General features: G+C 41.9%; 1 protein-coding gene across 3 annotated transcripts in view; it reads right to left on the reverse strand.

Annotated features, from left to right (window-relative positions):
- LOC311012555 (SPRY domain-containing SOCS box protein 4-like) overlaps positions 1-14,153 on the reverse strand; it is a 62,157-nt gene that overhangs the window by 3,531 nt on the left and 44,473 nt on the right. The window lies entirely within an intron of this gene.

A 14,153-nucleotide genomic window follows, 5' to 3' on the forward strand; every position in this document is an offset into this window, starting at 1 on the left:
AGGAGGAGGTGGTGTTGGTGGTGGTGGAGGGGCTGTTATCGTCTCACAGTGGATAGTCATGTGAACTCCCCATGTAACTCAAATGAGCACAACACCTAAACACTGCTCTGGTAATTCCCATCTACAAAACCCTCGACTGTACACAAAAAAACCCAGTCATGTGCCACTAGAGTCCGACGAATTCATCAGCTTATTTTACCTTAGCACGAATAATGAGAGTGGGTTTCAATTGACTGCTACATTCAGGGCCTGACTGCAAAATACCCAGAAGTCTCTTATTAACACTTTTCTTTTCTAATAAAAAAGAGCAATGTACAAAAGATTTAGGTAGCTTCCTCTCATTTGTTTATCATTATTGCTTGTTACAGGTAAATTAACGTAATTCAAAATTAAGTTGAGCTGAGATGAAAAATGTCCTCTTAATCCTTTAAGATCACATCCCTGGTCATATTGTACATACTCCTGCTGCCCATCACACGTTAAGGTCAGATGAGGTCAGACGAGCCGAGAACATTAATTAGGCTGCCACTCAAGTTAATTTGTCACAAAACAAAAAGTGATAACAGATCAGTTACATACAAAAGTTAAAGGACGACCCAGTTAAATTTGACAAGAAGCAGAATCAGATTGCATTGAATGCTTTCGAACCACAGCCAACACGGATGTATTGGTACACACACACACACACACACACACACACACACACACACACACACACACACACACACACACACACACACACACACACACACACACACACACACACACACACACACACACACACACACACACACACACACACACACACACACACACGGCAGAGAAAATGCTGCAGTTCAGAAATGTTCGCGGTAACTTTGAAAATGTGTCACCACCAGAATCTATCCACCAGAGAGCACTGACAAGTTCCCTTTTTAAGTGTAAAATGTCCCACTCAGAACAGTGTTTGTTGGAAATCCAGTGGAAAAATGCTCCAAGGATAAGCTGACTAGATTTTTGGTGGCGGTCTGTATTTGGTGTGATTTGTTCATGTGGCGGAGGAAAGGCTGTCATCCACTTTTCTACCATCAAACCCAGCGAACAAACATAGACTGGACACACAAACTTGCTAATTAATACCAATTATTTACTCGTCGTCCTTCTTCTCTCATTGAGCGTTAACAACTTGGCCTCATGGCTTCCACTACATGGATTTTACAGTATCATCCGTTTCAATTAACAGTAATGACCATGTCTGATTAGACAGCACAGCAGTGGGGGGGGGAGAGGAGAGGGGCCCGTTACTAAAATGAACTCCGTGATCCAGCAGCCCTCGTTATCCCTCATCAAACCTTTCCACCTGAGGGAACACTCTCACGGTCAGGCACATGCCGTATGCACACTAAGCTTACTGAACTGGACTGTACATGCAAAGGCCTTAGAAGCAAGTGACCCCCGAACAACACAGCAGAACAACAACGGAAGTCATTCAGGTGGAAAGAGGGGAGCGAAAGGAGGGATAAAAAACAAAAGTCAAACAGGGAGCAAAGAGAAGAAGACCCAATCACTTGATATCTGTGAAGTTGCAGAAAAAGGACAAGTAGGGATACTCTTGGAGAGACTCTTAATTTGGTAACAGGCTGTAAATAAGTTATCCTATTTTGGAGGTGTGAAGTGTCTTGAGAGGATCCTAAATGACATTAGAGCACAGTCTATCTCTCCTTGCTGTTGTTTAGGAAAGAAAACACACTTCCATCCCCTGTTGTATTTCAGGACGACCTCTACCTCCTGCTTCTGTAGATGCACTGCTGTGTGTCTGTGTGTTCAAGGTGAAACCAACAGAATAAAGGACTACCCAGCCTCTATACACACACTCAAACATGTCATTGTGTGTTTTTTTATTACAAATCCATTCATTTAGTCTTTTAAATTAAAGCAAACTGTGAAAATGCCAATTACAATGTCTCCAAGGTTAATGATTAACAATTACATTAAATTGGGATCATCTAAAGAAATCTCATCAGCACACCACACTGGCAGTGGTACAGCTTACACATACTTTTAATTAATCGTTTGTCAGGATCATTGTTGTTTATCTTCCAGTGAACAATTTCTAGATTCCTCGTTTCAACTCTAATGTATATCAATGTACACAAAACGATTCATTAACAGCACGTAATGGGCTGCATAATAGTTGTACTTAAATGTGCTTAGAGTGTCAAAGTGGGCGAACAACAGAGTAGACTCATTAACAGCTCTAAATATAGGGCCAGCAGAAATAAATGTCGATGCTAAGCTGGCTTTACTGCCACCCTGGCAGAGAGACCCAAAGTGTTTAGTGACACCTGCTTTTGATTGATTAAAGTCCACTTTTTCCTGCAAAGCAAACACACTAATCTGCTCTGGCCAAAAGTACTTGATATTTTGAATTGTGATTAAGACTTAAAACTAAACTTGCACAGAAGTCAATAAAAAGTCAAAAACATGTTACATGGGATTATCTACATTCTGGAACCATAAACTCAAACATAATGAGTTTAACACATTTGGCTCATTAGCTTTTCTACATTTGATGTGCCCACGTCCACAGAACAGCAGTACTCACCTGTAATGGTCATCTGAAACCACGTAGCGTGCATCTGAATGTGTCACTTTGAGGTTACTGCGGCTAAAACAGGTTTGGAATCTCAGTGAGTAAGCCCTGTGTGTGCGTGACGTGTGCATGCACCTATCAAGGGGAGCAATTTTGTACCAGATCCAATTAATTTGAGCATGCTCATCGGCTCTTTAGTGCTCAGTTATGTGGAGACAATTTCAGCAAACAACACTGTGGCTGGCGAGAGAGAGGACACACTGTCAACTCGCTCTCGCTTTCTTTCTCTTAGAGGAAAACACTCGAGGAGCTTAAAATAATGAACGTGAAAAATAGACTGGAAAAAGTAAAAATTCACTAGTTGTACCGCAAAGTATCTAAAGCCAGAAATAGATACTTAATTAGCCCGTGTTAGTAACATAACAGGAAGAAATCACCCTCAAATCTCCAGGAGGAGCCATTTCTAACTCAGTGTGAAATCATCCAAAACGGCACTGCTTTGTCAGACATATAATATCAGGAATACTTTATATTGGTCCCATATCAGAAATCTATTATTAATACCTTCATTATGATTTTTTCCCCTCCCCTCGGAACATTTCGGAGCAGTGGAAACAAAATGTAAACACCAACAAACTCAACAGTTTCATCAGAAGCGTCAACATGATCAAAGTAAGTTCAATATTCACCCTCTTTTAGCTCCATTTTAGGCTCCATCGTTCATGTGAAAATATGAATTAAGAGTAATGGACGGACTGATTATGATCAATTGTTAATTCATGCCCTTGAAAATGACTGATCCTCCTTTTATATTTATAGTATAGAAAAGCTTAACACATCTTTTCAATGTGTGTTATGTATATATACATAATCAGGTAAATACTGTATAACGTGGGCTCCAGAAGAAGTCATATCTATACCTCATAATACTGATGTAGCTCTAGTGTAGCTGCTCTTTCTTCTCAACATCAATCATCCGCTGCCCTCCAGATGTGTATAACGGCCTTGTATTGCAGCATACAAGTAATTAACTGGGCTTAATTTCTTATATCACAATACTACATTAACCATAATGACACATTTTCAATCCTGATGTATCCTATCAGCATCCCCTAAAAGTGTTCAGAGACGCCAATGAGGAGAGAAAGTGAGAATGATCAGCAGCGGGACAATTACCGCTGCAGCATCATCACACATGCAGTGCATTAAAAAGAAGGATGCAGGACTGAATGTATATGAATGTGTGAACATCTTCAGATACATTTATTTTGTTTGCAACCTTTAAAACAGTTTTCTCAGGTCAGAAAACTATTGAATGTTGCAATAATGAGAGTATTTGTCCTTCATTGATCTCTCCAGAGCTGAATTAAAAATGTGAAACCCCTGCGGGGGGAACTGGCACATTACTGAGGAGATTATCTCTTGAAAGAGTAGAAGAATCAGATGACGTGCTGTATTCTCCTCTTTCAAAACACCAAATCAAACCACCTTTTAGCCATTTGTTTTCTCCACAATCTTCTCTGGTTAATTCATTTACATGAAGGTGACGGACCTCTATGAATTTTGTAATAAGGTTCTGCTGATGAGGACTACTGGATGCTTGAACTGTTCCCAGCTCGTGAGGCTCTTCCTCCCTGATGAGACATTTTATATGGATATGAATTGTGACCCGGGGTCTGGTGCAACGGGAACATGAAGTAATCGGGCACACAGTTTGTGACATGACGCCTGTAATGAGATGCAGCGCACAGCAGCACAGGGCAGGATTTACTGTCTGCGTAGACATTGATAATGGGATGGAGGGTGAAAACGGCAACAGCAGCCTCACTTTTATGATGGATGTAAAAAGTGACCTGAGGGAAGGGCCGGGAGCTACAAAAAGCCTGACGGATGATGAGTACCTTTGGAAGAACACGTTAGAGAAAGGGGAACTCTTAAAGCCAAACGGAAATGTAACGTCTCCATTCTTTTTGAGAGGATAAAGTTGTTTTTGGACATATTTGTGGAAACATACTGATATTTTGAGAGACAGCATTGTTAGCAAGCTATACTAGCTAACTGTGCAGAAAGGGGAAGCTATAGCTTTTTTCTTTCCTCTTTACTATAGTTAGCCTAGTTTAGCAATGATTCCCACTAGAAGCTACATTGTTATGCTAACACCAGTCATTTTAGAAAGGTGGCAGCTAGCTAGCGTTAGCCATCTCTCTTTCATGCTCTGTAATATAGCAAACTATTGTTAGCGCCTCTCCCTGTGGTTATTGCACCAAATTGTCATTGGTGAAGAATACTAACGCGGGGGCCACCGACGTGGCAGAAAAATGGACAAAAGTTCTTTGTTTGGTAATAACCATTTTCACGAAATACCTGACATAATCGCTGTTCTTTCTCTCTCAAGTCTTCCTCCCTCCTTCTTCCACAGCTCCATCTTATTTGTAACAATACACCTCTCTCTCCTGTTTCCTGCTGCAACGCCACTTCAGCATCAGAGAATGCAGCGTTCTCCTCTACTCCTCGTTGCTTTTCTGCCCCTGTCCTTCTTTTTCCCCTCTTTGTACTCTCCCGAGGTCAGAGAGTTTGATTAGAAATCATCGCTGTCGGATGAAAGCCCCATTATCGCCGCAATGTCAATAAAAGACAGGAAACAGGTGTGCGTTTAGCTTGATGACAATGCAGTTTTAATCATTATCTGGTTTTGGAAGTGCTTCTAAAGCCCAGAGGGTGAAGAATTCAGAGGAGCATGTAATCCTTTAATCCTTTAATTAAACTCCACATTATATGAAAAATGAACAAAACTGTAATTAGAAGTCTTTCACATGACAACAGTGGTAAAATGTGGACGAACGTACAATCCCAGTGCTGACAGAGTAATCGGTCGCAGGTTAAATTTACCAGCAGCTCAATAATTTGACCTATTGTGTTGTATTTCACAGCAATCCCAAGCTTTTTCTCTCCTATAGTCTAACGGCACGCCATCGACCTGCTGCTAACGGCACATTCACACGAGGGAAATCCACAAACCTGTCTTGCAAATGTTGACAGGTGGAACAACACACGTATGCAAGGTCACAAATACAGCAGTGTTTCCCCTAGAATTTTTTTCAGGCCCGGTGGTACCCACCGAAAAAACCCTAAACAGACGAGACGCGTGGGATGGTGTATTGGTGCAGTTGGATTAAGTCAGGTGGCACAGCAAGCAGTCTGCAATTCTGCAATTATTATATTTGCATTCAACATTTTTGTTCAACCAGAGTGTATTCAAGATCACAAGGAGAGAGTGACTTATTAAGGTGCCGGTTGATGGAAATGATCAGGGTCCAGAAAAATATGGCTGGAAAATGATGAGCATCACATTAATAGCTACAGATACTGTAAAACACTACAACGACATATGAGTGCATATATTGTCTTATTTTATCAAGTAAAATATAAGTTATAGGTTTACTCAACAGCAGTTAACTCAAAGTTCCACATCTTATCAAAAACAATCCTCCCCCCCCGGGGAGGGGGGGCAAACGGGCTTTGGCCGGTTGTACATACGTCATCACGTCCTAATACTACACACACATGGCGTGATGTTGTTTTTAAGGAGCGCCGTCTCTGCTTATATTTCTCGACAACACTCGACCTGCATCAGCGCATGTGCGCACGAGCGGATCTGTGCGAGCAGACAGCGCGAGCGCAGCGGGTTTTGGACGGAGACACACAGCGGCATTTTTATTATGTAAAAATAAATAATAATGTAATAAAATAAATATTATGGACCCTATGGACCGGTTCCGCTCACACCACGAGTCTGAAGAGTGCAACAGCTTATCAAAATACAGTGTCAACGTTCCGTGTTTTCAAAGTGTAAAGCGACATCGTGGTGGTTTAACGAGGCGGAACGGCATCAGAACAACATCAAGCCCGTAAAGTACACGGAGAAAAAAGTAGCGGGAGCGCGCGGCAAGGATTGTTGCGGCCGCGCGTCTTGCGGAGCAAGTCTGCTGTGCTGCGCGGAGGCGCTCCTAATGTAAATGATTATTGATTTATGAATGAATTGATAGGTGTCTTATTTTTGGTATATTGTTTTTTTTTCTGGCCTGGCGGCAGGTCTCCTTGGTAGGAGACCTGCCGCCAGGCCAGGCCAGGTAGGGGAAACACTGTACAGGAAATCAAACGGACAAACACACGTCGCTAAATCAAGAAAGATCGGAGAAAAACCTCAAATGGTTTGAAGTAAACAAACACAAAATGCAAACAATCTCCCTCGGTTTGCATGCAGAGGCTTCAAGTACGGTCAAGGGCAGCTAGACACAACGGAGTCACACGCAGGGCTACCGAAAATCACTACTATTTGGTAGGAACAGAAACGTTTGTCAACTACATCGGAAAATGTAAAATTATATCCAGCTGTAGTCACGTGGATTGAGGATGACCTCTGTCTTACAACAAAGAAATGTTGCCACAGCTCACACCATGGCACGCTAAATGCAAAGCTTCCAGCTGCACGGCAGATGTTAAAATGAGAGATTTAGAGGAGAATCTCAGGATTTTTTGCCTGTGTGTAACAATCAGAGGATATCTGAGCTGTTTACACAATATAACCAGTATTTTAGCGACATGCGGACGACTAATAACATCCGTCTCTCAGCTTACGAGAGAAAGAAATGGGAGTCAAAACTAACATAACATTATATTCTAACAGTTTCCATAGAGAACTCTACAGATGCTTTTTGCTTTTCTAACCAGTGAGCCAAGTTTCTATCTGCTTTGAGGCAGTAAATCAACACTTTGACTTTTATCTCCCTCAGCTGGATACATGGATACACGTCTCTAGTTCCAGGAGGCCTGTGCTCGACATGAATACAAAAAAAACATTCTCACATAAAAAACACACGTTAGCTAATTAGGGTAGCCACTTCAGCAGTTCTCTGATAATTATACAGCTTTACTTGTAATATTTGACTTATTATTAGTTTCAGCTAAATCTGCTGCAGAGGCTTCTTTCTCGTGCATTCCACCAGCTGGAAATGTGAGCACGAGGGCAAAGAATGAAAAAAATCTTTGTGCGTTGGGAAATGCTACAAAATACACTTTGTGCAATGAGACCGGCCAAACCTTATTTATTTAATGCTGACCAGTGCCCAACTTCAGTCAATGGTCCCTATTGTACACTCTAATAATGTGTACATAGTGTAATAAATATGAAGCCTGGCTTCAGATCTACCGAGTGGACAACAATGGAGGAAAAACAGCTCAGTAATGTTTCAGTCTTTATAGAGTCAGTGCGTTATTCATCCTGTCACAACAAAGGGAAAAACTGAACAAAATAACCACGTTCAGGCTGGACTTCAAACAACACAATAAAAAGGAGAGGATTGGCCTAGCAGGAGGTGTAGCCTCATTCTTTGAGACGCTGAACTACAAACTCCAGTGTCCTTCAAACCTGCTGAGGGACGTTGGTGTTATCTGTAACTAATGCACCTACGCCGGTGTCCCGTGTCCTCTTCCCCAGCACATTGTGTAACGCCCGCAGATTTCTTAACACAATCAAACTTAAACACACACAGAAGCAGCGTCTTGGGCAGAACGAATGCAGTAATGTTGCTACAATCCATTGAGGATTTGTTAGAAAACCCTTTTGTCCTAAAAAAGGATGCAGCTGCAGGGTGGGAGGACTACTGGCTACAAACACCCTTCCCACACAGCTGTAAGAGAGGAGGGTGTGAAAATCCCTTTTTGTTTCTCTGATGTCCTCCCTGAGCAAACTCTATCTCAGCTATTTGGTGTTTATGAATGTGTGAATGATATATTACTGACCATATTAGTGTCATATATAGAGATAGGCACTGTGGGCAGAGCTGGCGAGTAGAGAGGAGGTAATACAAGCCATGCCAGTGTTTCTTTTTAAAGCCCTGCTCTCTCTTTACCATCCTGCATTACTGTAAATCCACTGTTCAGCGTCTCCTCTGGGATGAGAGGCAGAGTGATTACAGAAACAGGAGGAAGAAAGACGCGATGGAGAGGTGGAAAAATAAAGGAGTGGATGTGAGGAAGATGAGAAAAGAGCAAAGGAGATGGAAGCCGAGGAAGGTGGGAGGAGGTCATGAGATAAGAGAGGAGGAAAGAAGGAAGATAAATACAAACCGCGAGAGCACAGCTGACCTGTCTGACCCTCAGATATCCTCAATGGTTACAAACTGCAGGTAGGCGGACCTTATTCACAAAAAATGTCAATATTAGAGGATGTGCGTTGGCATAATTTACGAAGCACGCGTTCAATTAATGTTCCTGCTCGCGTGCAGTTTTTCAAACATGACAAACCATCGTTCATCCCTGTGGGTGTAATCTGCAGAAACCGCTGATGCTGATCCACTGCGGCAATTTGTTAGTGTGCAACAGAAAAAAAATATCAACGTGAGTCAACTGAGTCTGACGGAGTGTAAACCGTTATCTGGCAAAACCTCATCAAGTCAAATGAAATCGACAAGGAAATGTAATTGCTACTAATTTTATGTGAAGAATGGAAAAGATGTAAAACATGAAAGGTGACAAGTCCACGCTGAACTGTGCAGGTCCCTCAGCTATACGTAGCATTTTAGTGACTTTTAGCTCCTTGTTTTGATTTTGATTGTGCATATGTCACACCTGGTGGAAATAGATATTCGATATGGTAATCAGGCTTTGGCTTGGCAAATGCCGCTATAGCGCAGTTTTCAAAGTAAAAGCCCCCACCTTGAAAATAATTGCCAACGGTGCGTCACTTCTTTCCAACCTCGGCTATCTGTCAATGTGTGCATCACTTTTCATTGTCCACTGGAAACAGTTTCTATTGTAGCATTTTTCTAATTACTGAGTATTTTTTTGTCAGGTTAAGGTTTTTAGCGTTGGTTTTGCATTTTAATGGGTTTTCTTGCGTTGAGGTCTCAGGGCAACTATAGTAGAAGACAGGAAAATTACCTTAAAAAAAAGGAAGAATCGTCTATAATTTAAAGAATAAAACTGTTCAAAAGTGAGGAAATAAATAAATAATTATGTTATTGTGCAGATTAGACCAACATATCCAGATGTGATGTGCTGGATCATTAGTCAAGGCCAAATAATTATATGGCGGATTAGGAATGCTTACTGTAAATTTGTGTGTGTGTGTGTGTGTGTGTGTGTGTGTGTGTGTGTGTGTCAGATAAAAGAACAAAGACTGGGGTGTAGATGAAGCAGGCGAAGATGAAAAAAAGCACCAAAGAGTAAAGATCAGAACAGAACAAAGAAAGACACGAATATGGAGGAGAGACAAGTTAAAGGTGAAATAGAGGAGACACTCGGGGGAAACTTGGCTGCTGCTGGTGGATTAAGTGTAAATGAAGGTGGGAAAACCACACTCACACACATGCATCAGGTACACAAGCATGAGCTCTCACACGTGTTAGACACACCAGGCAGCCTTTCACATAAAACCCCGTTGATTCTTCCCTGTATCCATGCTTGTGCACACACACAAGACGGAGAGATCAGAGAGGATGGAGGAAGAGGCGGAAAGGTAACGTTTCAGTAGAGCTCTACCCTAATGTGTTTAAATAAGACATCACATGATTTACAGGAAGCAGTACAAGGCCTTCCTTTTAGAGTAGAATACAATGGTACATTATGTGTCATTATCCCACACGCGCATCTCCACTTCCAGTACAAGGACAACCCTCAGCTGAACCCAACAAGCGTATACCTGCTGTCTGGAAATTACCCAAAGTAGTTCTGAGTAATGTCAGAAATCTCCAAATAAGCTGACAAGGCAGGTGGATACAAAGAGGTAAATTACAGCGTTTCATCACACATGAGTTCAGACTCAAGTCATAGTGCAGCAATCCCCTTGCATTCTGTCTGGAGCTCCAAAAATTGCTGGCTACGATCTTCACGGCATAAATACAGCAGTAAACAACTATTAGCGATATAAAGATTAAGGGGAATAATGTCTGAGAATGACGCTCTTCCATCTGCCTCTGTTGTTATCCAAGCTTCCCCTTGCTTTGTTGACACAGCAATCTGGCCGATTGTGTTTCCGTTTTGTGCGTTTGTGCATGTGAACGCACCATTAGCAACAAGCCGCCGACTCAGGGATCACCATTTTGACAGACGTTTAGAGGCGATCGAAACGCTACCGATTTCATGTCTTGCACCTTTAATGATGAAGGCTGCAAAAAAAAGCTTGCAGACAGACCAAACATGAGCGCACCTGAGATACAAATATTTTGAAGGAAATGCTCCATAGAATTGAATGCAGCTTTAAGCTGCAGTAGGATAACTTTAACTGCTGTTTTGATCTATGAAAGTTGTTTAGTGCCCTGCCATGAGCCCCAAACAAAAGACCAGTTCTGCAGTCAGATACATCAGCAGGAACATGTTGGGAAAAGTGTTTTCTCACAAAGGTAATGGTAAAACAACAAGGTGTGAATCACATCCTGTGTAAAAACACTGCATGGAAGAGGAATTAAAAAAAAAACAAGCCTGGTGATTATAGTAAATCTCAACAAGATAATGGTGGAGAGGATGATGGAGATCTTGACCTCTGCAGACACAATGGTGTGACTGCCTGAGGGGAAGAGGTTGCGGCGTGGAGGACCACATCCGATCAGGAGGCCCCGCCTTGCGTTGGCTGATGGCGAAGTGTCGCTATGGGTACCACGTGTTTGATAACAACGCAGCTGTCTTCATCAACCAAGAGAGGAGGAAGCAGGAGGTGAGAAGAAATAGGAAGGGACTTGGCAAAGAAAAATGCCAAGGGGCCAGGAGGGAAGAGCCGAGGAGGTGAGGAAGTTGGAAGAAGGGGAGGAGCACATGGACGACACATTGGAGGAGAACAGAGGGGGGAGCAAGTTTCCCTCCACATGTACCGAAGGCTGGAGGAGAAATGGAGCCGTGGGGAGCAGAAGCTGAGGGATCGACTGGAGGCAGAGAGAGATGTGGGAAGTACGAGGAGAAAACAAAAGACAGCAGAGACGAAGATAAACACGGAGCCACAGCGGGAGCAGAGGTTGGAGACAGAGGAAGAAGAGCAGGAAGATAGCCTGAGGAAGGAGCAGGAGAACAAGGAGGAATGTGCTGAAAGGGAGATAAATGGAGGGGAAGATGAAGAGGGGGAAGCGAAGGTAGAGCCTGAGAGGCTGAGCAGCGAGGAGGACAGGTGGGATACGAGCTCTGACAGCGGGGGAGAAAGTGGGGAGAGCACTGAAGCAAAGACTGGAATGATGGCTCCATGTCAGACTAATGGGGTCAAAGCTTAGCTTTTAGCCCAATCAGAAGGCTTGCTACAAGTATCGATGGTCCCAATCACTGTTTTTAGCTTGGCTCAGGAGAAATGTCCACCTGAGAGACTCCACCTGAGAGAGCTATTGATTTCCTTATCCAACACTTGGCACGAAAGCAAATAAGCGTATTTACCAAAATATCAAACTATCCCTTTACTTGTACAACAAGGGCCGATACGTATTTTCTCCACATATACTTCTGCTGCCATCTTTTAAAACTGTTTAAAACTCCTATTAAATACCACCTTATGAAATCCTACATCAGCACTGCATGATACATTAAATCCTTTTCTGCTCCAATCCTTGGCACTTCTCACGAGCCGCCCTCTCCATCTCAGGTTGCCTGGGCGACTCATTAATTAATTTCATTTACTTTTCTCTGCCATTGTATGGCACAGCGCCCGCGAATTTGCACTACACCTAAACCGAACGTGAAAACAATGAGGAGAGCATCTGGACGAGCTGAAGCACGGCACAGCGGAGGGGGGTTGAGAACAACGGTGCTGTGAATTATTGATAAAAACTTCAGGTCCATTATGTAAAATAATTAAAGCTGTTTTTTTGTAAACAAATCTAATTAAAGATTAAAAATGAAATAACCATAGCATGTTTTGGCTTTAGGAGTTTTGGGCATTATATATATATTAAAATAATGGTACAAAATGATGTAAAATTACATTGTCTTAAGTCAAATATCCCCTGGTAGGCTATATTTTATTCACTTTAGAAAAATGTAATAATGACATACCAACCTGTGAATAAGGTGAGTCCTGGTACTTGTTTTTTTATCATTTCAAGCACTGTGTGAATCTATTTTTGGCCACAGTTTCCATGCAGGTTTGTAGTTGTAAACCCTTTGATAACAGGATTGTTTGAATTGGATTGAATGTGAGAATGCTGGCTAAACCTATGGAACTTCAGACTATGGGATATTCTTGCTAGAGCAGTTAACATCTATTTGCTCTGGCTTATGAAAGGCAGGTGTATCAAGATGATCCATTCGAAATTGAGGTTGTCGTTATTATTCTTTTCGATTTTTGAACAAATCACTGTCACTTCATGCTGGTTTTTATGGCAGAACTGAGGGTCTCCCATCCATTTCATAACATCTGAACAAATTGTCAATTGGCCTCAGGGATTGCTGTCCCTCCTCGGCCGAGACAGGCGGTTAATCCTCATCGCTGGCTCACAGTCATGATCCCGCGCAAGGTCGGCCGTGTTGTAAGCAACAAGGTCAGTCTTGGCCCGGGACATCAGGCGGGGCCGCAAAAAACCCAAAACACACAAAATCAGACAGAACAAATATCTGGCAGTCACACTGGAATTGCTTCAGCTCATTCCAACTGTGCAGTCATTACAAAAAGCCATCGATGTGCCCAAACGCCCCAAGCTCATTGGTCAGTTTATTATATGGAGCAATAAAAAAAGATGTTCAACCCCATATTCATCTGTGAGGTTCGGCAGAGTGAAGAAAGCTTTCAGACAACAGCTTCCTTTAATTAGACAGGGAAAGCTGCTGTGACACTAATTAGGTTTGAGACATCGACTGTGTGTCGCCACTTATGAGACCCTGACAATAGGTTTATGGGTTTTACTGCAATAAAACGAATATTCCCGATTTTTTAATGGCTAGTTCCGAATGGTTGCACTGTATCGGTGAGTTTATTTGGAAGTGTGTTCGTTTGGGACAAATAAAATGTTTTAAAAATTGTGACTCCTCCATAAATGACTGCACATACACTTGTATGTGTATGGTCTCTGAATGACAATGAATTAGAACTACTTCAGTAAATTTCTTAATTTGGATTCATCAACCACATGATTAGACGCCATTTAATGGAAAAAAAACCCCACAGAATTTAGAAAAAATAACACAAAAAACACAGATTTGGGAAAAATAAAACGGAATCTGGAAAAATGTAAACAGATTTCATGGCCCTAAGTATTACTCAATGTGTAAATAAGTTGTGTGAAGCATTTTGTGGCTCCAGGAAGCTGCATGAAATCTGAAACTGTCAGAGGCTGAGTTGAATTTTGGGCAAAGTAGCCATAAGATTTTGAAAAAAGAAGAAGAATTTACATTCTAATAATGGCTGCATTCACTTTCATCCTTTTTCAAAAAAAAAAAAAAAAGTTGTAGGACTGCAATGCTAAATCTGTGGAGTACAGATTTGACTGTACAGGTAAAACATTTATAATCATGAATCAGTTGTCCTTTAATGTATATCTATTGAACAGAAAGGAACAGTTAATTTTTTCCTCTTTCTCCGGCTCTTTGTATTAACACCTCTGACATACCT

Source organism: Eutrigla gurnardus (genome assembly GCF_963514095.1).
Source record: "Eutrigla gurnardus genome assembly, chromosome: 4".
Lineage (NCBI taxonomy): Eukaryota > Metazoa > Chordata > Actinopteri > Perciformes > Triglidae > Eutrigla > Eutrigla gurnardus.